Below are 27,888 nucleotides of genomic sequence, written 5' to 3'. Positions count from 1 at the left end.
GCTAACTAACTACAAGATATTCTCTACTTTTTTTTTTGATGATGAATGAAGTAAAATATGACCTTAAAAGCATCAGTACATACTGCAGCTGTCATGTAAACACATCAGATATACATCTGCTCTTTCTTTGTTCTTTACTGATAATAGAGAAGTTGTAGAAGGAAGACTTGTGCATACCTTCCACTGTGTGGGCTCCTTTCCATCCCTTCAGCACTGATCTTTTCCTATCAGGAAGTCTTTCAGGGATCTTCCTGTGAAGGAAAAAGACAGGTGAATGGATCTGGAGAAGCTGGGTGCTGCTCTTGCCAGAAATTGAGGTCCTTGTGAACAGGTCATACCTGATACTCTGTGCTCCAGGGTGCAGAGGACAGTGGTGGTGTTTACAGGTAGGACTGTGCCAAGAGCTGTGGTTGCCATGCAGGGATGCTAATGTGTGATATCTCCACTGAGATTTTGGGTTCAGTCACCCAAACTAAGTAAGGTGCTGTCTGTTCAGCTCTGTGATGCTCTCCAAGCAGAAGTCATTTTGGGCGGAGAATGTGGGTGGGAAGGCTGAAAATTCTTTCTTTTCCTTACACATGGTGCTACATGGGTCCCAGTGACCTCCAAACACAGTCTGCCTGTTCTGAACTTGTCCTGTGCCTCCACATAGCCCTGCCTTGGGATTTTGCAAGGTGGGAGACATGCAGCTCAAATCTACAGCAGGCTCCCAAAGGAAGCATGTCTGGGAACAGCAATCCACTGCTGGAGAAGTGCTACATAATCATACACTTTTGCATAGGCAAAGGAAAAGTGCTAACTAGCTACCTTCCTTGGTAAAATAAGCCCTACCTTAAAAAACCCCCATAAGGCTGCTTTTATTATACCTGACAACTCTGAGAGCTCATCTAGGGAAAAAGCCAAAGGCCACCAACTCCAACACCTTGGACTCACAGATGCTATGATAGGTGTAAAAATTCAATACTGTGTCTTGGTCCCAAGGTAGTCATTGCATTTTGAAGGAAACAGGATAAACACTATGAAGCAGGATAATCCCAAATGTGAGAGTGGTACGTTAGCCAGAGGCTTGGCATCCCGGAGGAATGGCTGGGGTAGGAGGAACAAAGACTAGGCAAAGAATTCTAAGCGGGTACTTCAAATATCTTTTAATTTTTACCCTAAAACTAAATACTAGGTCAAAGATGGCTTCATCTTTTGACAAATTATTGCCAAGGCTCAGGGTTTCAGGCAGGCTGTAGGCTGAGGTGGACAGTGGGCACTTTCACTGAAGCACTGTAGGGTTTGTCCCCAGGGTGCCACATGGGCACACAGCGGTCCTGATCCCTGGCAGCTTGAATCCAGCCCTCAGTTCATGACTGAGCAGCAGCGCAGAGTGCTGTGGAATGGCTGACAAAAGCACTGGCTGTGGAGAGGGCACCCATGAATGTGAAACTCAAACAACCTCTTGACCCACAATCCACCTATAGTTCATTCCACTCCACTCCATCAGATAGAAGCCGCTTGCAGCTATGCAAATAGTCCATCCTGCCTGTCTTGTTGGCCTTCTCTCTGCCCGACGTAATTAGTGTGGTGAGTAAATAGAACAATGAGGTCAAATACAGGGCTAGATTTTCCTTGAAATTGTTCCAGATATGGCCAGGACACCTGAAAATGTGGTATCCACAGAGCCTGCTCTGGGAGCACTAGCTGCAACATCTGTCCATCCAGAGGCGGGATGAACCAGAGTGGGGTGGCAAAGTTACCAGCCCCTGAAACTTTAGGCTGATGCTTAAAATAAGTAAAATGCCATCTGTATCCACTGATTTATGTAACAACCAGTATTTTCCTTGTTTGAGCTCTGAAGTTGTGCTCACGCATTCCTTTGCTTCAGATGCATTTCCAGGGCAAATTACAACAGTACCTGACATGGTAGGGGCTTTTTAACACGGCATCAGGCGCCAGGTGATATTTTTATAAGTATTAAGACAGTCTGCTAGGGAGGCAGGCAAGCCCAGTCAAGTTTTCACATACTCATTCTATGGTATGAAGCCAAACTGTGAAGTTTTCCAAGTATTTTAATGAACGTGTTTCAGACCTTTTTATTAACTTTTAATGCCTCTTTATTTTGGCAGTTCAGCGCTGTGCTGAAGGAAAGGCCAAGACACCCTTCAGTGCTGTTCCAGATAAATATGCCTTAACCACAAATTAACACTTATATCTTGTACTGCTTCTGAAGCTGAAGGCCCCACGATCTGTCTGAGAATTGCTGTTTGCGGTTCCAGGTTGTGATTGTGCTAAATGAAGCCCCAGCCAGCTGAGGATCTAGCAGAAAGCACCCCTTCCTCAATGCCTAGGCACAGCTGGCAACTTGAGAGAAATGTGGGAATGGCAGCCTTGTCTGTTGGGCTTTCTTGGAGGGATTTTGGAGGCAGACTCCACTTCTGGAGGACAGAGATGGGTGGCAGGGTGGGGAGGGAAAGGGGTTCATCGGAGGAGCAGCTCAGGATGTAAGGGAGACCATGCAGGTCTGTCCTGCTCTGAGCCCTCTGCACATGCCATTGTAGCCCCAGTGGAGAGTGACGCTGGAGGTGCTGCATCTGTGGCCTCTGCTTGCTTGGCTGGGTAAATCTCCTTTCTTTACTCTCACAGTTTACTTTTGATTAACAGTACGAGATGTATTCAGCATTCTTGAAGGTGGGAGATGCCCATAAAACACTGCTTTGCTTCTTTCAAAAATTTGTTTCCAGATCTCCTTTGGGGGTAAACTTCAAAATCGCGATTGACGTTTCTATTTCTCTATAAAAGAGCCCGTTCCAGTCCAGGCCTTAAATCACTCCCTTTTTATGTAGAAAGCAATAAGGATATAGCCTCTACCTCCCCAGAATGTCCTCGAGCCAGACCCTGAGACATTATTGCAACAAGTTCTTCCACCAGAGATAGGCCAGGCTGGACCTACATGCATCCTGTTAAGTCTTCCATTACTTTGCCAAATTTAGGAGATTTCCAGTTCTAAATAAAGTAGACACACATGAATGCAGCCAGAGTGCAAAGTAAGTGTTAATATTTTCTTTGCCCTTTTCATTTCATTACTCTTTAACAGCCTTATAAAAAGAATGCCTTCTCTGTACTCCTTCCTGTTTGCTGTTTTTGCTTTTTCAGAAGATCTAGGCTGATCTAAATATAGTGAAATATATCAGTGTCTCCCCCATGAAGTGTGTTCAGCTGTGACTCGAGTGTGGTTTTGCACCACTGCCTTCTAAATGTGCAAACACATTACCAGGCTTGCACAACTTCCCTGTGCATGTACCCATGAATGAAGTCAGCAATAGCAAACCACAGACCAGGCACAAAGACTTGGCTCTGTAGGTCATCCTGGCTCAGACTAAAATTGAATCCTTTGCGCCTTGCTACATTGGAGCAAAGCCCTCTGTGGAGTATGACCACCTCCAACCCCACTTCTAAAGATAAGTAGTGCTGTTGCATGGTACTGGCAGAGTAAGAGCTTAGATTCATTCTTGTGAAAAATAATGTTCATGTGTGAATTCTCTTTTTTTGTTGTTGCAATACTCACTTGCTTAAGCTGTTCCTTGATCCAAATTTCAGATCTCATCAGCTGGTGATTGCTAGAATCAGCAATTAGAGGCTGACAGAGAGCAATTCCTAAAGTGTTTGAACTTGTTGAGATCAGCTCCTGGTCAAGCCCAATACAGACACCTTTGGACACTTGTCATTGCTCTGGCAGATGGTACTGGAGCTGACCCCAGCTGACCACAGGGATATCCCACACCATATGGCATCATGTTCAGCATTTAAAACCGGGGATGAAGGAAGGAAGGAAGAGGGTGACATGTTCAGAGTGATGCCATTTGTCTTCCCAAGTCACCATTACATGTGATGGATCCCTGTTTTCCTGGGGGTGGCTGAACTCCTGCCTGCCCCTGGGGAGTGGTGAATGAATGCCTTGTTTTGCTTTGCTTGCACATGGGGCTTTTGCTTTACGTGTAGTTATTTCAATCCATGAGTTTCCCTGCTTTTACCCTTCCAAATCTCTCCCTTATCCCACAGAGGGGGTGTGAGTGAGTGGGTCTGCGGGGCTTAGTTGCTGGCTGGATGTAAAACAGGTCTCCAGACAGTGCACGTGGAACTGGCTGAGGCTTTTCGGCGTGGTGCTTGTAAGACCAATCAAGAACTCCTTGAAAGTGCTTTCAATCCTTCACTTTCTTGCTTGCTCTTGCCAGCTGTTTCTTTCCTCTGGTCTAAGAAACTTGGGAGTCTGCAGGACTTTATGCACAGCCACAAACCCAGAACAGGTCGGCAGACAGGCAGCTGCTGAGGACCAAGTCACTTCCTCTTGTACCTACAAACTGTAGGTTCTGCCACTATCCGTGCTCTCTCCTGTGTGCCAAACCCTGATGATTACCTGAAATCAGTCCTACAGGAGTGCAACAATCAGAATAAACGTGAATGTTGTATGTCATATTGTGCCTTGAATGACCTGTGGCTGTTGAACGTGTGGCTTTGCTTTTCCCAAATAGATTCAAGCTGTCTTTTGCATGAGGACTAGATCCCAGAGCAGCAAGCAGCCTTTTTGGCAGCACAGCCTCTGCAGGCAACAGACCCTTTTCTCCTATGTGTGAGATTATCAGCATGGTAGAAAAATCAATTTTCCTTATTTGTGTGTCACATCCCAGAATTTAGGTGACTGCAAAGGTGGGGTTCCCCTGCTTCTTGCACTTGCATGAATTAGATGTCCCTTTTCGCTGATGCCTATGTATCCACTTTGCACAGGGGCCCAGCTGAAGCCAGTGAAAATGTGGAATATGCCCACATACTGCTATTGATAACCCATCTATTCCCAGTGTGTAGCTATGTGCTCGATTTATAACTCCCTAAATAAACCATGCTCTGGATTGCCCTTCCTTTGGGGTCACCAGTGGTGCTCCAGACCTGAGTACAGATGTACAGATGTGCCCCACAGAGAGAAGTGAAATTATTCTCCTAACTGCTGGTGTCAAAGCAGTATTGCTAGGGCTTTCAAAGCAGGCATATGAACACATCAGCTGGGCAATGTCAGGACCGGGGCCCCAACACAGACATGCAATAAGAGTTCACACTGTCTCGGGTCAAGCCAAAAGCACTCTTGCAGCTGGGGCCCGTGCAGGGCCTGGGGGTGGCCTGGGCAGGGGTCCAGTGGCATGGGCATGTCACCCAAATAGTCTTTGAAGAACAGTTTTCAAGTTGTTGGGGTTTTTTAGCACAAAAGGAAAAGCCAGCCCTATTTCCCTCAAGTGACATCTCTCCATTCTGGCCAAGGGTCACTGTCTTTGACAAATGTCCACTGGCCAAAACCACTGTAGTTCCATCATTGCTGTAGATACAGGTTTCTAAGAGAAACGGCTTATGCAGTCGTGTCTGAGTGTGCATCTGTGGGCGTGTATGTCCGTGTGTCTGGCTGTTTATCTGCCTGTCATCCCCTGCTGAGCTGTGAAGCCACTGGCTGACTCAATTGGATGTCAGACATATAATTAACTACCTATTAGTTTCACAAAAATAAAGGAGTAGAGGGAGGAAAGAGAGAAAAAAAACCCCATCAAACTGTAGAAAAAGTGGCCACAAGAGCTTGCAATTTATCACTCACCAGAGGGTGTGCATGGGATAGTGGTTTTCAAAATGTTCCTGCTGCAAAAAAAGTCTCCAGTTGGCAATTACTGGTTCCTGGAAGCCAGATCAGCCATTAATAACAGAAAACCCCACAGGAACTCAGGTCTGCTATGTACATATGGGGATGCTTTTAAACAGCTTCTAACCTGACTGGGATTTGGTGGATTTTCACAGGCACAGGAAGACCTGTGTCCCATGCCAAGCTGTAGCGCCAGTGTCAGGACATCTCAAGAGAAAGGTGATAAAACCATCTGCACTTCCCAGGGTGAGCACTCCAGTGCCCGGCCCAAGGCTCCTCCTGCAAATGGCTAGCCCATTCCACCAATTCTGGCTAAGTCTCAGATGCAGGTTAGAGGTTGATACCCTGAGGACAATTTTGTCTTAAAATAGTTGAAGTTTGGCAGTCAGGAGCAGGGTGGGTGCCACTGGGGAGGATCAGATGCCCTGAGTGTTAGCCAGTGCTGCAGCAGGTGCTGGGAGCAGGAGCTTGTGGGGAGCTTGGCACTGTGAAGGGGCAGACCTCACTGGACACAGGGACAGGCATTGGATGGGAAGCTGGGATGCCTCTGTCACTACTTGTAAATAAAATAGGCCCGGGTCTGCTTTCTGAGTTGGATATGGGTGGTTAAGCACAGCTCCTGTCGGTATGGTGAGGTTCTCTGCTGTCCCCTGCAGGGTCAGCTGCTCCAATCAGGGGCGTGGTGGCCCAAATGCCAGGGCCACTGCTTACAGGGGGAGCTGGGAAAGGGGAGAGGTCTCCCTGGGAGTGGGTGCCATGCTGCAGCATGCAACCTCCTGCTCTGCACAATAAGCCTGAGGAAAATTGGCAAGTGGGATGGGGCAGGATTTGAAATGCATGTGAGCAGTGGAGGGAAGGGGGCTTAAGCAATTATTTGGGGCATGAAGCAATGCAAAAATATTTCCCAAGAAGCCCTAACTCATTAGGTGCTGCTGAGGTGCTTCCTAGGAAAGCAGGCGCCGTGGCTCTCAGCAAGGGCTGCCTGCTGCGCTGTGCAGGGCGAGGCAGCCGGCGTGCCCGGGACACAGGCAGGCAGCAGCTGCCAGCCTTCTCCCAGAGATCACTGCAGCGTTACAGGAGCCTGCGGAGGTCTCACACTTTGCTACTAGGAGTGGTTTCAGTAGTGTGAAAACTATGTCTGAAGAGTTAAAATCCTGGCAGGCTTTGTCCATCTCTATATGCAAATACCAGTTGCTAATCTGACACAAAACATGCCATGGTCCGTGGCCTATCAGGCTGTGTTCACAGGAGAAGGGGCAAGGATGAACCCTACAGCCGTTGGGTGGCTGACACTCATCCAGTTTCTTGTAGTGTTCTGCACCCACAGTCATCCTCCTCAACTCTGTCACAGTCCAGAGGTGAAAAAAGTAACATATTTTTATTGTTGGGAGGCCTGTGTTATTTGTCTGCAACTGCAAATGCCCTGTGCCCTTGCCAAGAGAAGCTTGCAAGCACACACCAGCCCTCCCAGGGTGCTGCTAACAACTGATGCATTATTTGAAAATCAGGTGTGGAAGAGGCTGGTGGGTGCAGGACACTCCAGTGCCCTGGACACATGGATGGGGACCAAAGGCCAGAACTGTGTTAGTGCTTTTCAAACTCAGTTAAACCTAGAAAGTCAGCATGCTCCAGACCATCAAAACCAGGTAGGAGTGTATGAAAACAAGGGAAAAAGGACATTTGAAAGTCACACCAGAACTGAAGATTTGGAGATAAATGTCAGTGGCACTGGAGAAAGCAGTGACACTTGCAGCCTATACCTAAAATACAGGCAAAGCTACGTGATAGAGCAAACACTGGGAATGAGGGGAAAAGAGCCTTCTCGAACAAAGGTAGAGGCAAATCTGGGTGAGCAAGCTGGAAAAATACTCTAGTTCTTTTAGATGATTTTTCACATGAGCATCATTCATGAGTTCGCACATTCAGCATGACTGAGGAATACTGCAGCTAAAGAGGAGGCACACAGTCATTTTTAATCAGATGCAGCTACTTGATGTATCATGTCTGATAACTGGCCACTGAATTATGACTGCAAGTTCAGACATGTAACTGCTCACCCCTCAACTTCTGGGGACCTGAGACAGAAAATCCATGAGGGAAGATGCAGAGTCAAACTCTGATTTAAATTTATGACTAGATGGCACCAGCACCACAAGAGCTGTAATCTTTGACACTGCTACTCAAGAGAAAACTAAAAGCAAGTCTGCTCAGCTTGCTGCAGGCTGAAGTTCCAATCACTGGGATTTACAGATTTGCAGAGGCAGATCCTCTGGGTCTTCTCTTTTGACTGCAAGAAGTGGCCTCCCCATTAATGTGCTGGGGAATTCCACTTTCACACCAAACACTCCTTGTGGCATCTTTAGGAGAGCTCAGCTGGGCTGGGAGCTGCTCAGATGGAAATATGACACTGACAGGCACCACTTTCAAGGGTGAGGATGATGTGGGCAGAGTTATCCATGAACAGAGAATAAAACTGTAGAAGTTGTGGGAAAGAGCTGAGAGTTGCTTTTCATAATGTCTCATGAGGTGGATTTCATGACTTGTACTGCTCCATGGAGGTTAAGAACCCAGCTGCAGACTGCATCCAGTTGCCTCTGGTTCGAGCTCAGCCAGGGGAGAGGGTGGCTGGAGCATCATATCCTTGTCACTCCCATCTCTTGGAGTTTGAGAGCGTGACAGAGTGAGAGCGCTACTGGGTGCTGCTGGAAGCTTGGATGCAGTCTCTTTCCAGGACAGTGGGAGAAGTCTGTGATAAGTGCATTTTCACTGTTGACAGCAGCTCAAATCAAATTTCACCACCCTTTTACCTTGAGCAATTTAGTCATCCTAAAGTGCTAACACAACCTGCTGCCAGCAGCCAGCTCCTCCTCCCTTTCCCAGTGGGAGAAAAATATTACAGCCATTGGTCCTTACATTCCCCTAAAAATGCTCATTTCTCCACCATGGCTAGATCTATTCAAAGATGCATTTTCATCAATGTAGCACTACAGCAGCAAGGGAACAGGGATGGATGGGGCTGGACCAAAGGGCTCCAAAAGAGACTTGGGGAGAGCATGATGGGGCTGGGGCCCAGGCCCAGGCAGGGCTGAAACACCAGCCTGGCTGGCCGACAGAGCTCACAGCAGCTTGGCCCCTTCTTCCAGCACCTCTGCCAGGGACACAGGGTGGGAAGCTGCAGTATTGGAGACAGGAGACTGCTGTGTCTGCAGCTCATGGAGGTTGTACCTGATGTAAGAGATCCCTGGGGCAGCACCAGTTGAGCAATGAGACAGAGAGCCCTCTGTGACCGCAGGTATGTCAGAGTAACTACAGGAGGTGGTTTTGCATCATCTGTAGGTATGGCCCAACTTATTTAGCAGGCTTCAAAATACTTGGTCTCTGCACTGCAAGTAATAAAAGTGACTAGTATCCATTTCTTTCACAGGGTGAGCTTAAACGAGGCTGGCAAGGGATTTTACAGGTGTCAAATTGTTTCTGTGCATTCATACATAAATGTCAGGTATAACAATAATTGTTTGAGTTGGTTTTTTTTATTTTTACACAGTCATAAATTTGTAACTTACTGCACAGCAGTCTTTTCTTCCAGGTCATCTCACAGTGCTGCCTATGCTCCTGGAGAGAGACAAAGAAGGCTTTAAAATATTTAGTTCCAAATTATTTGCAAAACCTGCCTGAAAATACATGACATTTCACTAAGGACTTTTGAATCACTAGAATATGAAGTAAAATCTAATGGGACATTTCTCACACTGAAATAAAAACATTCTTTAAAAACTGTTCTTTGCAACCCCTGCCTTGGCATAGCCACTGGGGCTTGTTGACTAACAGAAAAGGAGGCTTAAAAGGGCTTGGAGGACAAGGCTCTGTAAAGAAACACACTCAGATTTTCCTTCTGAAAGTGTCTATCATCTGCTGCATGGGCTAACCTGTGCAAAAACCCCTGTCCTCCCCTGAAGTTGGACATCCAGGGCAAGTGGTCTCCTTCAAGTGTGATGAGATATTCCAAGACCAGATTAAACTGCTTCCCAAACCCGAAGTGCTGCATAGGACCTCAAATATATCTCCTACCTGTGAAAGCTGCCCATAACACCCCGTGCTATTTTCAGAGATAATTGCACAGAGAGAGGGAGATTTTATTTAAATGGCTGCCATAACTTCTTTTAGCCATTGAAGGAAACAGGCTGGGACATGTCAGTTGTCTGCTCAGGCTTTGTTGGAGGCTTTCATCCTGCACTGCTCAAATAAGAAAAACTATGAGATCACCGGTTGCTAAACACTTGACGTGATTTCCCAAGATTTGCCTCTATGGTAAGTGCTCTGGTAATTTGGGTGGTGTTGACAGAAGCCCTGAATATTACCCAAAGCACTTGGTGATTATTTTTTTCTGCTGCCTCCAACAGCAACCCCCCTTCCAGACAGAAACACTGTTCTGCTGCTAATCTTGCACTAAAAAATCCACCTTTGTGTTCCAAATGCCTTCCTGGAGACCAAGATGCTCCTTTGCTCATCTCCCAGGATTAAGGATGGAATGGGGTGGGACAGGATGGGACAGAGACAGATTTCTTGGGCTACCTCCACCTGTACATCTTTTTAGGTTAGTATTTTGAGCTTAACATTTGAAACATAATTTCAGGTTGCATTGTAATATCACATTCCAAGTGTGGAGTGGTGAGATCTTTTAAAAATGCATATATAATTTATTTTTCATTTGTGACAAGGACAAAGGGAGTCTTTTCATTAAAAAAATCTGTATGGCTGAGGCCCTGCAGCATCTGGTATTTGCATTTCAAGACAGAACTGTATTAAATTTTCCTACATGCCTTTTTGTGCAGTAAATGATCATGTAAATCAGTAAATGTCTTCTATACATTCAAAAGCTGAAGCAAAAGGAGGAAAACGATGCTACCTGTTGTTTCACGAAAACCACCAAGTCTCCTAATGGGAGGAAGCATTTCTCCTGTGGCATCCATTCAGCAGCATGGGCCTTAACCAAGAGCAATCTCCCCACCATTCTCAGAGGCAGGACTCCAAATCTTGCTGATAAATACTGAAAGACTCCCAAGGACTTCTGCACTTGTTGATTAAGAAGCATCATGACAGCCACTAGAGAAGCCACAGCAAAGAAGGCTTGGAAGACCCTGGAGAGGTGATAGGAAGGAAAAGCAAAACATACGCTGGCAGTTCTTAGAACTAGAAATATTTCTGAGTTTGCCTTTCCATTTGGTAGGTCTGGAAGGTACAGGCATTAATCTGTGATATTTGTTATCCAGATTTAAACTCTTACACGGTGTCATGTACACTGCTTATAGAAGGAAAGCATTATTATTATTTTTAACAACGATATAATAAAAATTATTAGTTAGCAATTACTTATAAAATATTGGACTGAGTATTACTTCTGAGCAATGCACAGGTTGTGTTTGGCTGTGTTCTTTGTGTAAGCCTTGCAGTGGGGCGAGGAGGGAAGAAGCGAGTGTGATCACGTGCTAATTGCAAATGCTTTCCCTTTTTTCTTACAAAGAAAGAAACATCAACTGCAGTCCAAGCAGCACAGATATTATAATAGCCTACACCAATCTGAAAATAAGATGGGTCTCATGACCTTCCCCTAGACAACACAGGATGCCAATAAGCACATATGCTTTTGAAGGAAAACCCTGGGACCTGCCACCTTAAAAGAAAGCTCAGGCTGAGGTCACGCTGAAGCATTCTGGAGTGCACCCATCCTGGGATTTTGTTTAAATTAAGCCATTGAGGAAACTGGCAAAAAGCAGCCACAGGCGGTGGAATTGCGTAAGAACCTATTTGTGTGTTTGCTTGGGTGTGAGAATTTGTGTTTGCTCTTTATTTCACAGAACTGAAAAGATTTAATAAATTATGTATCACTTAAGGAACAAATCCTTTACAATCTAAATTCTTCCGACATAAAACATTCATTGGAAAGGCACTACCTCTTCATCTTTCCCCAGTCTGAAGGAGAGACTATATACTACAGTGAACTGTCCAAGAGATGTTTATTCTTTGTCCTTCATAACTTCTCTTATCTCTGGCAGAGAAAGAATCCCCTGAGCTGTGATGGCTGCAGTTTATTTTCCACAAAGGCTTGCCATCACTAGCTGGGCTGTAGTCAGACAGCACACTGTTTGCTTTGTCCCAACCAGCCTTGGGTAAGACAAGTTCCTTGTGTCAGAACTCAATTGTTAAGTACTGATTGCTTTTCTGTTTCTTTTTTTTTCCTCCTCTACTAGTAGTACATAATTAGGCCTATATGAGATCTTATTCTAGTTAAAGCTGCAGAAAACAGAGTATGATGCTCTTCAAATGTCCTGGAAGATGAGAGACAACTCAAAAGTTAGGAAATGCCAAAATGGAAGTTGCTCAAGCAAGCGGTCTAGAAGGGCTCACCTTTCCCACCGAGTCCTGGCTCTGGATGGTTCTGTCAGTGTCTCCTAACCAAACTGCATCCCTGAGCCCCTTGGGCCCTTGTTCTCACTGCTCATCCTGTGGGATCTCTTCTAGTAACTCACTTCTCACCTGGTTAGATGCCACCCTTTCTCTACCACCTGGAATATGTCCAAGTCTGTTTGTACCCTATTGTCCTTGTGACAACACTGCCCTTTAATTTAAATCGTGTTTGTTTCCTGGTAGTTACTTCCTTGATTAGTATTAGTACCTCCTTGCAGTCTTTGTTTTCTGTGCTGAATGAGTCCGGGACACCATCCTAGGGCAAAATGAGGCAGGTCATGCCCTGGGGTCTCACCACTCCCTTGCACAGTGGCCTCAGCACTGCTGTTGCTGGCTGGAGATGCCATCCTGCAGCGGTACAACAGTGGTTTGCCCGTTGTCGTGCTGCTGTCAAGGAAAGCTTCCTGGCCTTTTGCTCTGACTGACAACCTCCCACGTCTTGCAGCAATACAGCACTAAGACATCCACTTACTGTTAATCCAGCTCTCCAATTTCTGGTTGTCCTACCCACAGTGTCTGGTTCTACAGCCTCTCAGGGACATGGTAGAGATCCCATCACTAGCAGTTTTCAATACGTGACTGGATGGGGTGCTAGATAAGCTCATCTAGGCTCCCTTCTGTGTGAAAGGTTTGACCAGGTGATCTTTCAAGGTTCCTTCCAATCTGGGCTGTTCTAGAATTCTGTGATTCTACCATTAAAAACAGCAGCCATCTGTGGTCCAGTTTGCATCTGAGAAGTGACTTTTCTGCAGTGATGAAGCTCCTGGTAGCGTAATTAGTGTCAGTAATGTTGAGATCTCTGGGCAATCCAGTACCAGGGGAAGGCAGAAAACATGGTGGCCAAAGCAGGAGGCCACTCACAGTCATTGGTCTTGTCCAGACCGGGTGCCCACCACAAAACTCAGCCATCAGTAGCCCTTGTTCCTCACAGACCAACCCCACCACTTTTCCTTCTACCTCTGTTCCCAGTTCTCTCCTATTCAAACAGTCCTAGTCCTTCCCATGCCCACAGGTCTGTCTTCAGTCAGCCCTGCTGTTACTGCTGTGCCCTGAGGTCCCCACCTCTTGCTCATTCAAGCAGTCCAGTGCTTCCCATGCTCTGGTTCCCATTTGCAGCCTATCTGCTCACACTCTCAGCTCTCAGCCCCCTTCTTCTCCCCTTGTGCTCCTTGTTGTGATCCACCCCTCTGTCCCAACTCCAGAAAGCCTTGCTGGGCAGTTTATCTTCACAGGGGTGCCCTCCAGGGTAGCCATCCCAGCAGGAGAGCTCTGGAGAGGCAGAGGTGTCAGCTCTTAGGCCACACATAGCCTGGCATGTGCTCAGTGCGGATGGAAGCCCAGATGTATTCAGCTGCTGACATTGGCAACTACCGCTGAACAAATGTGAATTTCAAAGGGATTTTCAGAAGCAGACTCCTGAAGCAGTACTTTTTTTCTGTCAGCCTCTCCTGATGCCATGCTAACTTTCACTATCTTTCTCTGAAGCATGGGAATGGCAGAACTGTTCATATGTATGAAAACAACAAAACTGCACAAAATAGTGTATTTTTCTTTATTCTTACTGCGACTTGCAGCAGAACCATTTGGCTAAAATTTCTTCATATTAGGTAATCAGCCTCAAGCTGGCAACTCTTTCAGAAAAATCCCTCCCAAATAGGTCAAGTCTGGAGACGGGGAGCTGAACCCAAGCTCTCATAATGCCGTGTTTCTGAATCCTTACCCTGGTAATAGCAGGTGACATGTCTCAGACCTATGGTTGTGTAAAATAATCCACAGAACTACCTGCTCTTTTCACCTGCCCAGAAAAGCTCATGAAGAGTTGCTGGGTGTAGTAATCTGTTTGCAGCCTGCTGGGAGGATGGAGCAGCCTGTAGGTGTCCAGCAAAGCTCCATTCAGCTATTACACACTGGGCAGAACCAGAAGGTTGACTAGAAACAGCAATGGCCACTCTGGGTTCAGTTAGGAATCATGGGAGACCTTTCTGTATTTGATGACTTGATGCTATGGTGACCAAAACTCCACAAACACTTCACAAAGAATAAGGCCAAGTGTTTTCCGCTCCTCCTTAGGCAGTGATGCTGCCTGGGAATAACCTGTGGTGGTGAATTCCTTTGAGCTGATCCTTTTCCTACATTGCTCTGCTGGAATATCCTATGCTGGGGTGAAAGACTACTTCAGATGCCATTTATGACCCACTTTATCTAGTGGACTCTTTACTGGTAGTTACCAGTGAACAACAGAGTCCTTGTTATACTGTTCAGAGTCCCCTTGTTCAGCCTAAGTACTGCTAACCTTTTGTACAGAACCCAAACAGCAAGTGGAGTCATCCTGCCTCTTAACACGCAACGAGTCACTCATTGTAAGCTTTACCTAGTGATGGTTGGAGGCCCCTTCAAAGCAGTGTGTGCTTCCAAAAGGTATGTTTAATCACCATGACTGCACTGCTGCAGTGGGAAGGCTGCTTCCCTAACCATGCTCTCCAGGTGTTCATCCCTCCAGGTGTTCTTTTAGAAAAGCATTTTGTACAATAGCTACTCTTCCATTCTTTCCAAGTTCTTCATATCCCATTTGTTTCTGAGTCACCTTTAATTAATGCCACTCTTTAAATGCTCCCAACTGTTCTGGCTAAAGTGCTGATATAGCAGAAAGCAGCACCAAACTGAAAGGCTGAATTGCTTGTGTTCACAGAAAGCATTTATGAAAGTGAAAGGTGAGGCAAAACATTTTCACCAGGTTGGCACTGGTACTGCACCTTATTTCTCTTCTACCTGAATAAGTCTGGTCTCCCTGTGAGCATAAAATTTCCCATTCCTAAGGACCAGAAGAGCACATCACTCAGCACTAATCATGGCTCAGGTTCTCTGTGCATCTCCTCTTGTCATTAACAAGGGATGCTGCCAGGACTTCCAATCTTGCCAAAGTCAGGGGAACTCTTTCTACTCACTTCAAGTGATGGGGTAATCAAGAACACACAGGGATACAAAACCTAGAGGTGGGGAGAAAGTTGCAGGAGGGAGGAGAGTTCTTTGCTTAACTCCAAAGGCATTTGTGCTTATGCAGCACAACTGTGCAGCACAATCATGACCATAAAGTCTGATGGAAGCATTGCTTGGCATGCTCTGGTTGCTCCCATGCTCAGCAGGGCTGAAGCAACATCAGGAATTCAAGAAATCACTGCTGCATCACCAGGTAGTGTAGGTCATCCCAGGTCTGGAACACTGCATGCAGTTCCCTCCCAAAGGGCAGGCGATCAGAAATGTTACAAGGTCAAAATGACCACAGCTGGATGACACACCAAAACATGCAGGACTCTGCAGGCTGGATAGGCCAGCAGGAAATGGGAGACAAAGAGCGAGCCAGAATATTTTGCGTGCTATTTCCCACAGTGCCATGGATGCCAAATGCCACGGTCAAAAATGCGGCCTATAACAGACAAAAAGATTATTGGAAGTACCTCATAGCTTGTGGAGCTCACGGTTGCATAACATGGAGATAAAAACTACACAGGGGTTCAAACAGCAGTCAGAACAATCCACGAAACAAAGTGTTGACTTAGAGATGTGAAATGCAGAGATGTGAAATGCAGAGATGCAGATCCAAGCTCCAGCTGAGGAAGTCGGAGACTCAGAATGGAGGATGCTTGGAAGGGAAAGAATGCTGTTCACTTCTTCCCAAAGGGCAGGGGCTCTCAGAGGTGTGCAGTGCAAGTGTATGAGCTTCTGGTCCAACCCAGGATAGATAATTGCAGCTTCTCATGCAGTGGCTGTGGATAGGGGGACAGGGTTTGTCATGTATTTCTCAGCACTTTCTGAGAAAGGGTTGTGTTTTGCTTTGGTTTGATCCACAGTGCAGAGATGTCTCTGTGCTCCTGCAGTGCTTTCTTGTGGCTCCTGCGGAGTTCGTGAAAATAAATACAAACCTTGTTATTGTGTCAGCCAGTAGTCAGGCTTAATGACCATTTACTGGCCCATACACTGTTGGGCAAAGAGACTCCCTCTTAATGAAGGTCCTACTAAATAACAGTGTACAAATAATGCATAATTACTCAAAATGATGCTGGCTCCTTTAAGATCAAGGAAAATGGTCTCAAATTATACTTGGATTTCTTCTTCCTCAAATGACATCAACTGGTACCCCAAGAACAAAGTCCTTTCAGCCAGAGAAGCTGTTTATAAGTAAAAAAATACATGTTTTTTATTAAAAACAGAATACTTTGAAATCACAGTAAAATAAGATTCAAAGGAATTATTGTATTATATATATCTGTAATAGCAACATGTTTATAACTAGCAGTACTTGTAATCTGCATTTTTTGTGGTTAGTAACATGGAACTCACTACTCCAACTCTGCAGGTGAAAATACAGAGACCAGGAAAGAGAATGTGGATGTGACTTCTGCAAAGTCACATAATAGCTCAGTTGTCAAATATGAAACACCAAAGTGGGAATACACAAACATAGAAGCCTGTTCACAAATGGGAATAAAATATGAAAAGAATGAGCAAAGCTTTCTGTTCCTAAAAGAGCTAAAAGAGGAGGGTCACCTGCAGTGGTTAAAAAAAAAAAAAACAACAAATCAAACCAGACATCTTAAAACCACCTGCAAAGTCCCTGACTGTCTACATAATTCATACCAGCTTCCCTCAAGGGAGGAGCTGATGCAGGAATCTTCCCTGACTGCTGCAGGAGATGGAAATGGGGCCATTTGCCACAGATAAAGTGGTTTTATTCAATAAACCGATAAGGCTTGGATTCTCGATAATGGCAGAGCTGAGGTAACTGCACAAAAGCTGTTTAACCGTTTCTAAACCAGTTGAGACATGGTTTCCCCACTTCACATCCATCCTGTGCCAAGTGAGCTTGGTTTTTCCCTTCTTTCTATTTCTATATCCCATGACACCCTATCACACTAAATTATCTGTTATCAAGATTCTCAGGGAAGAATCAAAACTCTCCTCTCTTCAGGGAAGAAAAAAAAAGGGCAGCTGCTTCTTGAACCCTTTCCTCAGCTCCTCTCCTCTTCCACTATTTACTTTATTTCTTTACCTTGCAAACAGCTCCAGTGTCTTGGAGCCTGGGCTAAGCCCAGCCCTTTTGTGCCCTGCAGTCATCGCTGCATCTTTAAGGGAAAACTGATTCCCAGGAATGCTGTGCATGCACATACCTATCTGGGCGCTGCACCCACACCTGCCCACCAGGTAACCAGGGCCCGCTGGCCCTCGCAGCCACATTCCAGCCGGCAGAGCTATTACTCGCTAATTGTTACCTGTCAAACAGGTAAACGAAGCTTTTGGGCCAAGTCCAAACAAGCGTATATTCCCACGAAATCCTAAACCAGCAAACCTTTGACCTTTCTGCAGCCCCACTGATGATTTTTACTAGGACTGATTTAAAAGTATGATGGTATCTTTGAGGGACAGAAAAAAGAAGTGGCAAGTTGAGGTATTATTTATTGTGATGAAGCTTTCTTGTACGTGTTAATACCTGCATGAGAGCAGAGGATTACCAAAACAGGAGAGCAGAGAGGCAGCCCAATAAACACGACAGAGCTCATGTCCCCCAAATCACCTGAGTGGGGTGGCTTTCCAGTGCTGATCCAAAAGCAGTTTGTGGATGGTGAGGGACTAATATGCTAAACCTCCTGAGGGTGAAAAAGTTAGTGTACAGAGTAGCTCAGAGCTATCTGGGAGGCCTGGAACTGGCATTTCCTCTTCATTTCACCCTGTTCAGACTTGCTCCACAGAGCGTAACAGGATCAGCTCCTGTGGAGCAGGAGGGTCTCTGCACACAGCCAGAGGCAGCAGCCTGTTCCTGTCACCCAGGAAGGCTGTAAAGATGGCTGGCTTTGCCCCCCTTAGAGTTTTTTGAACAGGCCAGCGAGGGAAAGCAGTCCAGACCAAACTGCTCCATAATAAAGTTTGATCCTCCTGGCTAATAGCACAGAAAAGCCACTCCCTCACAGCATAAACAGAAAGGCAGGCTGTTTTCACTGAAATATCTGTAAGATTTCATATGCTTCAACATCAACATGCACTAAAATAAAAAATGGGGTTTATTGAAAAACTGCAGCTATAAATCACAACATTAAGAATAGCAGAGATATCCCTACTCTACCATGACCCTCCTCCTTACAATCTCTCTGGCTTGGACAATGAGTGCCGTGGGGAGAGGACCTACACATTCTCACAGTGGGTGATATGATCTGAGACTCTTCTGAATCAGTAACATGACTCAGTCTCATTAGAGCTTCACCCCAGGTATTGTGTGAGTCTTCCAGCTCTCAGAGACGATAGCTTAGGAAAGAGGGGAGAGTAAATGGTATAAACCAGATGTTATTAGTAATAACAGAAACATGATCTGCCCAGTAAGATGGTAATCTTTCTCCACAAAGGTTGCAGATAGCCTCCATGGTAAGCTTGATTTTGACCTGTCTCTCACCTTAGCTTTGTCCCAGTTAAACCAGACTTACACAGATCTCTCAGATGACATCCTAAACACTGAATTTTATTTTGGAAAAGATAATTTTTAACATTTTTAATAGGTGAATTTATTATTTTTAATTTTGGAATAGCTGAGTTTTATTTTGGAAGTTACTAGGAGAAAGCAGTTGTTAGAGAGAGCTTTTGCAAGGCAAACTGGCTTCTTTACCTTATTTGAAGAAGTATTTAAATTTTTTACTTTACATAATCACAGAATGGTTTTGGCTGGGTGAAAGACTATCTGGTTTGGGGCACTTTCCATTAGACCAGGTTGCTCACAGCCTCATCCAGTCTGGCCTTGAACACTTCCAGAGACGGGGCATCTTCAGCTTCTCTGGGCAACCTGTTCCAGTGCCTCACCACCTCACAGGGAAGAATTTCTTCCTAATACCTGACCAAAATCAGTTTTCAGTTTAAAGTCATTCCCCTTTGTCCTATCACTAAATGCCCTTGTCAAAAGTCCCTCTCCAGTTCTCTTGTAGACTCTTAGGTACTGAAAGGCCGCTCTAAAAGGTCTCCCCAGAGCCTACTCTTCTCCAGGCTGAACAACATCAATTTTCTCAGCCTGTCTTCAGAGAAGAGGTGCTCCAGCCCTTTGAACATCTTAATGGCATTTCTGGTTTTAATCCAACAAAAGCTCCAGAATGAGGTTTGGTGCTTTTCTTTGGAACAGGCTAGTGCCTTGTGCTGATCTTTATGAGTTTTTAGCTGACATGAGATCACATATGCTTGCAGAATTTCAGCTCAGTCCAGTACCTTCTCTAAATTATGAGGAACTGACTCAGAAACCAGAAGAAATCCTGGTATCTAACATCTGAGCTAACAGGTTTCGTGAAGCTGGGCACAGCTTTGGGCTCCTGCAGACCCATAGGGCCCTGCACATTTCTTACAGGAATTGGAAACACCTCTGAAGTTCCTTCTCTTTAGCTCCTTCACAGTATTTTCTTGTCTTCTCTCACACACATAGCCTGTCAGAACCCCACAAAACTCCTCAGCAGTACAGGAACTGCTCAGGCACAACATCTGGAGGTCAAGACATGGATGAGTCCCTCTCCCAGAGCCTCCTCTGCTCCCTGGGGAGATGGCCAGACTATTTGTGGTCAGCTGACACCCACCTGCATTATCTGAATGCCCTTGTGACAGGGCCTTCTCCCCAAGCGAAGAGGAACCCATGGACAAACAACCATTATCAAGCCTTCACTTTAAATGGATGCTGTGAAGAAGTAGCTGGTCTGGCCCCACTGCTCCTCACCCAGTAGCAAGAGATACCCCAAGCCTGGCAGGGAGCAGGAGGGAAGGAGAAGGGACTATTTCAATACGGCCAGAAGAAAAGGGGAAATGTTTTCTCTTGTGGTTCCCAAAAGGAAGCAGCATCTTGGCAGAGGCAACCTGCCCACCAGGCCAGTCTGTCCTCTTAAGATTCCTCTCAAAAGCTATGCAAGCAAACAGTGGTCCCTTCACAAGCTCTATTCAGCTGAATACATTTTATTTGGGGTTCTTCTCTGTTTTCACCTTACAGGCAGATTATTCAGATGCCTTATCTGCTCCCAGCTCCTTGCCAGGCTCCAGCATGGAGTATCTTTCAGCTTGTAGCACTGTCACCAGATTCCCATGCTGCATCAGTCACTGCACTGACCAGCTTCCATGGGTATCATCTTAATGTTACTGTCCAGTAGTATCTGAAACCATCAGTAATGGTACCCATAGGTATTTTAAGATAAAAAGAGAAGATATCTTAAAAGATGACTAGTAAAAGGGTATCTGTTTAAAAACCATCATGTGAAAACTGACAGCTGCATTACTAATACCCACCTAGAACCAGATGGAAATAATTTGGCCAAAAAATGCTGATTTTTCCTGTATCTCTCATTCCTGTTTTGACAAACATTTACTGAACGAAGAGCAAGGTTTCAGGAATTTGTTGCTTCACACAGGCTATTAAGATTCCTGGAGCACCTGGGCTCTCCAGGCTGCCCTGCAAGCTGGTGTTATTTGTGACAAAGCTGACTGTCCATGTCTAGGGCTGTCATGTCTGTTCTCTCTATAGAGTTGTTGAGAATGCGCCAGAATAACTTGGTTTTCTCTTTCAGACTTGTAGAAGAACTGTGTCTGAAAACCTGTTAACTTTTCACAACTATTTATTAGCTCTGCCAGCGAACCTTACCTCTCCACAGCATCATTTTTACAATGTAGCTACTATATAGAGGATGTCTGCTTTGTAATTAGCTCTTACCGGTGATTCAGCTTTTTTTTTAACAGCTGTTGAGGAGGGTTGATTGACACGAGGGTTAAGGAAACTGGACTAGATGTTCTCATGCACTGATCACCAGAAAAGTGGACTACAACCAACAACTCACGTGGTCCCAGGCCACTGCTGGTGACCACAGGCTTATTACATTATCCCATTTGTGACTCCAGCTTGAGCAAAACAGTGTTATTCACAGAGCTGGTGACACAGAAAGTTTTCTAGCCTCTGTGGTGTTCAGAAGCGACCCATCCTGGTATTGGTGCTCGATGCATATGTGAGCTTTGGTACCAGTTCGTTTAATCAAGAGGTTGTGAAATAATTTAAAGCTGTGTTTACACATTTCAGATTTGGAAAAGCAAATGTAACAAAAAGAAGAAAACATGTAACTCTTTAGAGTTACAAAACAACCTTTCTTAATTTAAGAAATAAACATGGGATTGTCACAAACGGATGCAAAACAATTGAGAAAAAGAGATGCGTGCCTAATCAAAGCAAGCCCTGGTTAGTTCAGTGGTGCCGGTGATGCATCAGTGATACCAATTCCTACAGTCTTCTAAAGGCCACTCTCATAGAGTCATATGACAGCAGTGTATTATTTAAATCTCTGATTCTTATACTTCATTTGTACTTCAGGGAAAAGCTTTAGAGGGAAATACCGAGACACTGGCAGACAGATGAAATCTCTATTTTTTAAATGTCATGAATCTAAAGCACGATGCAAAGAAGGGAGTGCCACCATCTGTATGCATTCACTTCAGACTCTAAAGCAAGGTTTGAAGCTGAGGGCCTCCAGAGTGTGTTGTCATCTGCTGCAAACACAGCATGAAAGAAGCAGAAAGTAAGATAACAGGACTTGTGCGTTTGTTAAAAAGAAGAAAGAGCTCAGTTCTCAAATGCCTGTGTCTTTGCTGTGGCTCAGGACACAGCAAGCCGCCGAGACAGCAGTATCTCTGGCACTGCTTCTGTGCACGTATGGAGCATTTGCTACAGCGCTGACACTACTTGTGTCTTCCCATCTCCACATTGTCTGCTGTCCACAACGCTTGCTCCACTGCTGGTATCAGGGCAAGAATTGCCTGCCAGGGCCAAGCTGCCTGTTCTCTGCATGAGCTAGCTGGGAGGAATGCCCTCCAGCTCCCAGCCACTAATTAGCCACTAATCTCATGCACTAGGATTCCCACACACCATGCAGGCTTCCTTTGGTGACTTTTCAATTAGCATCACAACACCCCAAGCTTTGAAGGCTTTGTGTATATTTATCTTTTCTTCCAATTGTCAGGGCCAGCAGACATAAATTAAACCAATTTAAGAGCATCTGTGTATCTATTATTCGGCAGCTATTAGCCTAAACTGACATAGCCCTCTGCCAGCTGACAGACACATTTATATTACCTGAGTGTGACTTACTTGTGTTCTTTCACAGAAAATGTGACACGTCACATAAGTTCTGCTTTAAAACTGGAATTAATTTCTGCATGTGCAGGAGAGATGTCTGCCCTTATTGCACTGATGTGTCATGTCTAGATGTAGACGATGCAGCTCTGCTGGATGAAGGAGGACAAAACCAGCACATCAGTGCCAGACTGAACAGGGACTGTACGCAGTGAACGTTAGGAAAGTTTAGAAGAGGAGCAGCCATGTGGCATGGGAAAAATCCTCTTCTGAAACCAGAGACCAGGGTGATGAGCCTTACTATGCAGGTAGCAGCTCTCACCTACAAACAGACTGAATTCAACTTACAGGCCCTGATCAGTAGCTCACAAAATTAGACAGATTCTCAGTGGACTCCATCCATTACAGGATCAGGCGTTCTAAAAAAGCAGTATAGTGCTTCAAAGGAGAAAATTATACTTGAGGCTTAGAAAGACACAAAGATAGAGGAAGCTGTAGAATTCCTGGGAAAGTGACTGATCAGTAAAGTGCAGGGTAAGCAACTTCCTGGACACAAAGACAATGACTAGACAGACATGTAACAAAAAATTCCAATTCCTTCACATTGCCATCAAGGATTTGTGTTGGGTGATACAGCAAGCCTGGAGCCAGGTTGCTACTGGCTACTGCTTCATCACTGTTGAAATTTCAACTCCTGTATTGTCATATCACTCCTATCCATCTCCATTGTCACTGCTACCAAAATCCAGTCACTGGAGCCAAGAACTGCTGCTGGGGCAATTCTCTGCATTAACAGGGAATCTCTGAGCAGAGGCATTTCAAAGCACCTTCCTCAGGCTCTAAAGGTTCTCCCCATTACAGTGTGATTGGTTGTTTAAACTGAGGTAATTGGCATGTGTATAATTTGCCTTGCTGACAATGAAGATTTTCAGATATCCTTAGTCTCCCTTCCCCCTCCCTGCCCTGATGGAAGCTCTGGAACCCAAAGGGAACAGTACAGATCAAGGGGAAATCCCTGCTCCCCATCCCCCATGTTGCAATGCTGTTTGGACGGCCATAGCATCAAATTTAACTTCAGGCATCTACTGTCTAAACCTTACAAAATTCGAGCACTAACCAGCTGTGGAGTGACTGTGGAGTGAGCAAAGAATGGATTTCTAGTGCAAAGGACAACTTAAATGAGTAACATTCTTCATAATACTGTCTATAAAAACACCTTCTATATGTACATCGTTCAATGAAAAGATGGTCATTTCACCCGTGACTTATAAAATATCTTATTGACCAGATAACTGCACTCATCTATACACTTCCATGAATTCAGAAGCTTCACTGATACTGCATGATGCTGATCCTGTCTTGCACTTGCAAAAATTCACCACCACTCCAGCCCCTGGAGGAGCTGAAATGTTCAAGAAATGGGTGCTGCCAGAGCTGCTGGTGATGGCACATCTGCTGGTAATGCCAAGAAACATCATGCACTACAGCCACGTGTGAGACTCTAGGAGAAAAGCGCTGTGCAAATGCTGTAATTAATTCCCTATGCTTACACTTGGAAGGCTTTAGTTCACCCTGAACAGAAGAGGCTGCTTTGCATGCACTTTCACAATCACTTTAACTCAAAGCTAAAATAGGGTTGCTGCCAAAAGAGGTGGGCCTCTTTCCTTTTGTTGGGTCCAGCATTCCCACAGTTTGGCAATGGAATTTTAAGGGGTCAAACCAACCTATGTACGTACCTGAAAACTAACCCTATTTAAAACCAAACCAAATCAGAAGAGGCTTCAGGCAGATGAAATAGCAAAGCCGCTGCTGGGACACCAGAGGGCAGAATTCACGACCAGGGTAAGAGAAAGAAAAAGCCCCTTTGGGCAGCCACACACTCTTCTACCAAGCTCAGCCAACCAGTGGTGATTCCAATGCATTAATTTCTTGGGGATCTCAGACATATATGCTTTACTCAACTTCACTGTAAGGAGGAGGGTTGAAGCATGCAGTTATTCCCCCCCACCTTACAAATAAGATCCCAGGATAACTAAGGTTACAGAACCTTCTGACATATTTTTGTGTCCTGCTTTTTACTCAAATTGCTGCCTGCTCATCACTGTGATTTTGGGGATAGATATCACAGGAATAACCGCTATGGGATTACTTTGCTCCACGTTGTGGTACCAAGCTCAGTATCCACCACCTGCACTTCGTACACACATAACACTGAGAAAGATTTCATCAAGAGTTATAAAACTCTGGTGAGAGAGGACTCCACTCTGCCCAAGGTAAGACATGTCCTTAAAGCCAGGTATGATACCGCATCATCAGATGTCCTGTGTAGATACTGGCATCAGTTTAGAGTTATCAGTGCAACATTCAAAATTCAACCTATGCTGCACCAATAGGCTGAACCAATTAGCTCCGATAAAACGAGATAAAGACATTTGGGTTTAAAATACCACATTTCAAATTTAGTTTTTCAAATTTAGTTTGTCAATTTTGTGAGTGGAACTCACCTGGAATTTTTCTCCCTCTGTAAGCTCTACCTTCAACTTTGCTAGTGATTTAAGCAAAAAAAAAAGCACAAGGTTAGATTGAGAAAGGCACCTCATACTCTCTCAGGCTCTGCCTGAGAGCTCACAGGAGGACTGACGGATTCTGCTAGGCAGCAGGTTTAATGAGCAGTTAGGCATGATGATGTTTCAGGGGCTAAGAATCCACAAAGCACTCAACACTCTGGCACATGTTTGTCAAAACATGTATTGCCTGTCTGTGCAGTATAAAAATAAATGCATTTTAAACTGGGGAACTCACTGGTTTCACTGGGAATGCACGAGTACTTTCCAGGAGTCAGGCTGAGGCGTTCAGCAAACTACCCATCTGTATTTGGCATCAGCCTGAGATTTGGGCAAGGGGTAATAAATTCCTGGCTCTGCACATACTCCGCATATAAACTTTGGCAAGTCTGTTGCTCAAAATCCTCACATATAAAATGGAGAGGTGCTACTACCTCCCCACGAGCGCCTTGCACGCCTTCCTTGAAAGCTTCACAGGTCAAGAACTGTCTCTGGCAGATGGTGCCTGGGCTGAAAGAGTTTTAGCAACTTCTCCCTGATACCAAATGTCTCTGTCTTGGGGCTGGGAGACTGTGTGGTGCTGGTTTAGGCTCCCTCTCACAAAGGTTTCCTGAACCTTTGAAAGTGTCCTCCTGCACCTAGTTCATTCTGGAATGATGCAGATTTTATTTACCTTTCTCCCCAAGAACATCAACCATGGTATTGATTATGCAGAGGGGTAACTCCTACTTCCAATGGTGTTACAGCAAGGTCTGCCTTCCCCTTAGAAGTCCTAGTACTCAGAGCAAAGTTTATGGTGAAATAAGGAGCAACAAGCACAACTTGCCCCACCCTTCCCTGCAGGGCTATTGCTCATGTGTGGGAGCTAGAGAAAAAAGCAGTGAAGAAATGTAAATGTAAATCTGCCTGCTTTGCGCCTCACACCCAAACACTCCATATAAACAAACAGCCATCTCCAGGTACTGTTTTCAAGTCAAATAGAGACAAGCAAATACTCAACATCTCTGTCCTGGAGCCATGTAAAACTTCTTCACTGCAGAATGCTTTCACCTTGCTTCTTTCTGAAGCTAAAATTTCCACTTACTTGGGAAAAGAGGAAAAGAAATAAAAATGTAAGGGAAAAGCATAGATACTGTAAATTTGTTTATTCTAAAAGATTTGGTTTCTCTACTGAAACAAAGGAGGGAAAAGTTGCAGTGCAATTCCTATTTACACACAGTGTCTAGCACATGACATGTTAAGAAGTTTCTGCATCCTGAACCAACTGAGAAAACATGGATGTTTTATCTGATCCTTTCTTAAACTAGGACCTCAGAGAAACAAAGGTAGGGTAAAAGCAGCCTATGTCACAGCCAAGTAACATTCCAAGAAGTTGGAATTACATAGTATCTTCAAAATGCATTAAAAGACAATTAAAAAAACAGTAGTGAATTAGGTGGTGTATTAGTGCAGTGCACACAGATAACAGAGATACTGTAAAGAAAAAATGAGGTGTAAAGCAACTTGGAACCAACCCATCAAAGTGAGCCACTGAGAGCCTGATTTCTGGGTCTGGCTATCCCACAACACACAGGCAAAATGAGATAGAACAGTTATCACATCTCCCTGGGTGTCAGGGAAGCCCTTCCAGCAGCAGAGGAATAGCAAAATCTACTTTTGCAGCACTCTGAGTAGAGATAAAGCAGGCTTGTAGGTGCATGCAGGGCATGTGCATTGTATAAACATGGCATCACTGAGATGGCAAACCTGATAGGACAGGCTGACGAAGCAGCTGCAGGGGATCTAAAACTGGGGTCTTCCCCAAGCCAGGGACTAAATGATCTTGAAGCTCCTGAGCACTGAAGAACCAAACATAGGCAGTAAGAAAGGCCAAAGGTTATGGCAATAAGCTATGATCCTGCAGTGCCCAGAAATGCTTGATGGAGTAATATTATATACTGCCTTTATATTTATGAACAAAACCAGTTGGAGGCTTTCTTCTGAAATACTCCTGTATTTCAAAAGAGAATACCAAAAAGTTGTAGGAAGTGGCACTGCTACAGCTGTCTGTAAAGGTACTAAAGGTAGAGCTGACAAAGCTTAAACAGAAGCACACAGACACAGGGTCTGCTGACCTTTCCACAGAACAAGGCACTGCAGAGGTGCTCTGGCTCCAACACTGGCTCCTTTTGTGCCACCAGACAATACTCTTTATCCTCTGCCCTTCAAATAAAATAACATTTGCTTGCTTCTGAGAGCATCCACAAGGATAAATTAGCAATAGCACAGTGGCTGTCAACCCCTCCTCTTACTCAGTGAATTCTGAAAGCAGCTTTTTCCATTTGCTGTGATTTTTTAAGTACCTTTCTCTTTGATTATAGTATTGACCTATTTTAAGGGAAAACTACACTGATTTTAAGCAAACAGGATGGTAAGTCCATGTTTCCCAACTCCTACCACTAAAGTATTTCTGTGGATTCTATGGGCTGCATTTACTCTAGTTCTTGAGTGGGGGGAAAGTAAACAAGCAATTGTTTTTATGCCATCCTTCACCTGCTGCATTCTGGAACACTTATGCCTATTTTAGGACAGACTGTTGGAACAAAAAGACACATTTGTCATGGCATTTAGAATGCTTATTGTTGCAGGGCAATATTTTAGACCTATGGAGCTTCTCTATTTTTTTAAACTCTCAACATACTTATAACCAATGTAAAGACATTTGAAGCTCTTGGGTTTGCCCCATGTTGATCACACCCCTATTTCAATTTCCTTTAAATGGTGCTCTGCTAGTCATAATGGTTCAAGGACTGACTGATGTGAGCTGGGAGCAGCACCCTTGGTGGAAAACACAGACTTGGCCATTCCCACTCTGCAGTGAGAGCCTTCTATCTGGGCCTCCATGGAACTTGGAGAACACCAGCCCATCTCCCCCAGGCACCCACTGCAGCACCAAGAACAACTGTGGGCTCATTTTGTACAACTGAGGAAATTCTGTGTTATCAAGAGGAAAGAAGGGCAGAAGGCAAGGAGGGGAGAAGAGAAAAAAAAAGAAAAAAGGGGAAAAAAAGGGAAAAAAGAAAGAGAAAAAGAGAAAAGAG

General features: G+C 44.9%; 1 long non-coding RNA gene across 2 annotated transcripts in view; it reads right to left on the bottom strand.

Moving 5' to 3' along the window:
• LOC108445683 overlaps nt 1-27,888 on the bottom strand; it is a 52,867-nt gene extending 24,979 nt beyond the window's left edge. The window contains exons 1-2 of one of the 2 annotated variants that reach the window (XR_001860636.1): nt 9,223-27,888; nt 178-251 (exon numbers count right to left, since the gene is read on the bottom strand). This is a non-coding gene — a long non-coding RNA (uncharacterized LOC108445683). Of the gene's footprint in view, nt 1-177 lie in introns of both variants that reach the window. The other variant, XR_001860635.1, reaches the window with a different exon arrangement.

This window comes from Corvus brachyrhynchos, unplaced genomic scaffold (genome assembly GCF_000691975.1).
Source record: "Corvus brachyrhynchos isolate BGI_N302 unplaced genomic scaffold, ASM69197v1 scaffold302, whole genome shotgun sequence".
Taxonomy (NCBI): Eukaryota; Metazoa; Chordata; class Aves; order Passeriformes; family Corvidae; genus Corvus; species Corvus brachyrhynchos.
The sequence above is the reverse complement of the archived record's forward strand: the minus strand, read 5'-3'. Positions and strand labels throughout refer to the sequence as shown.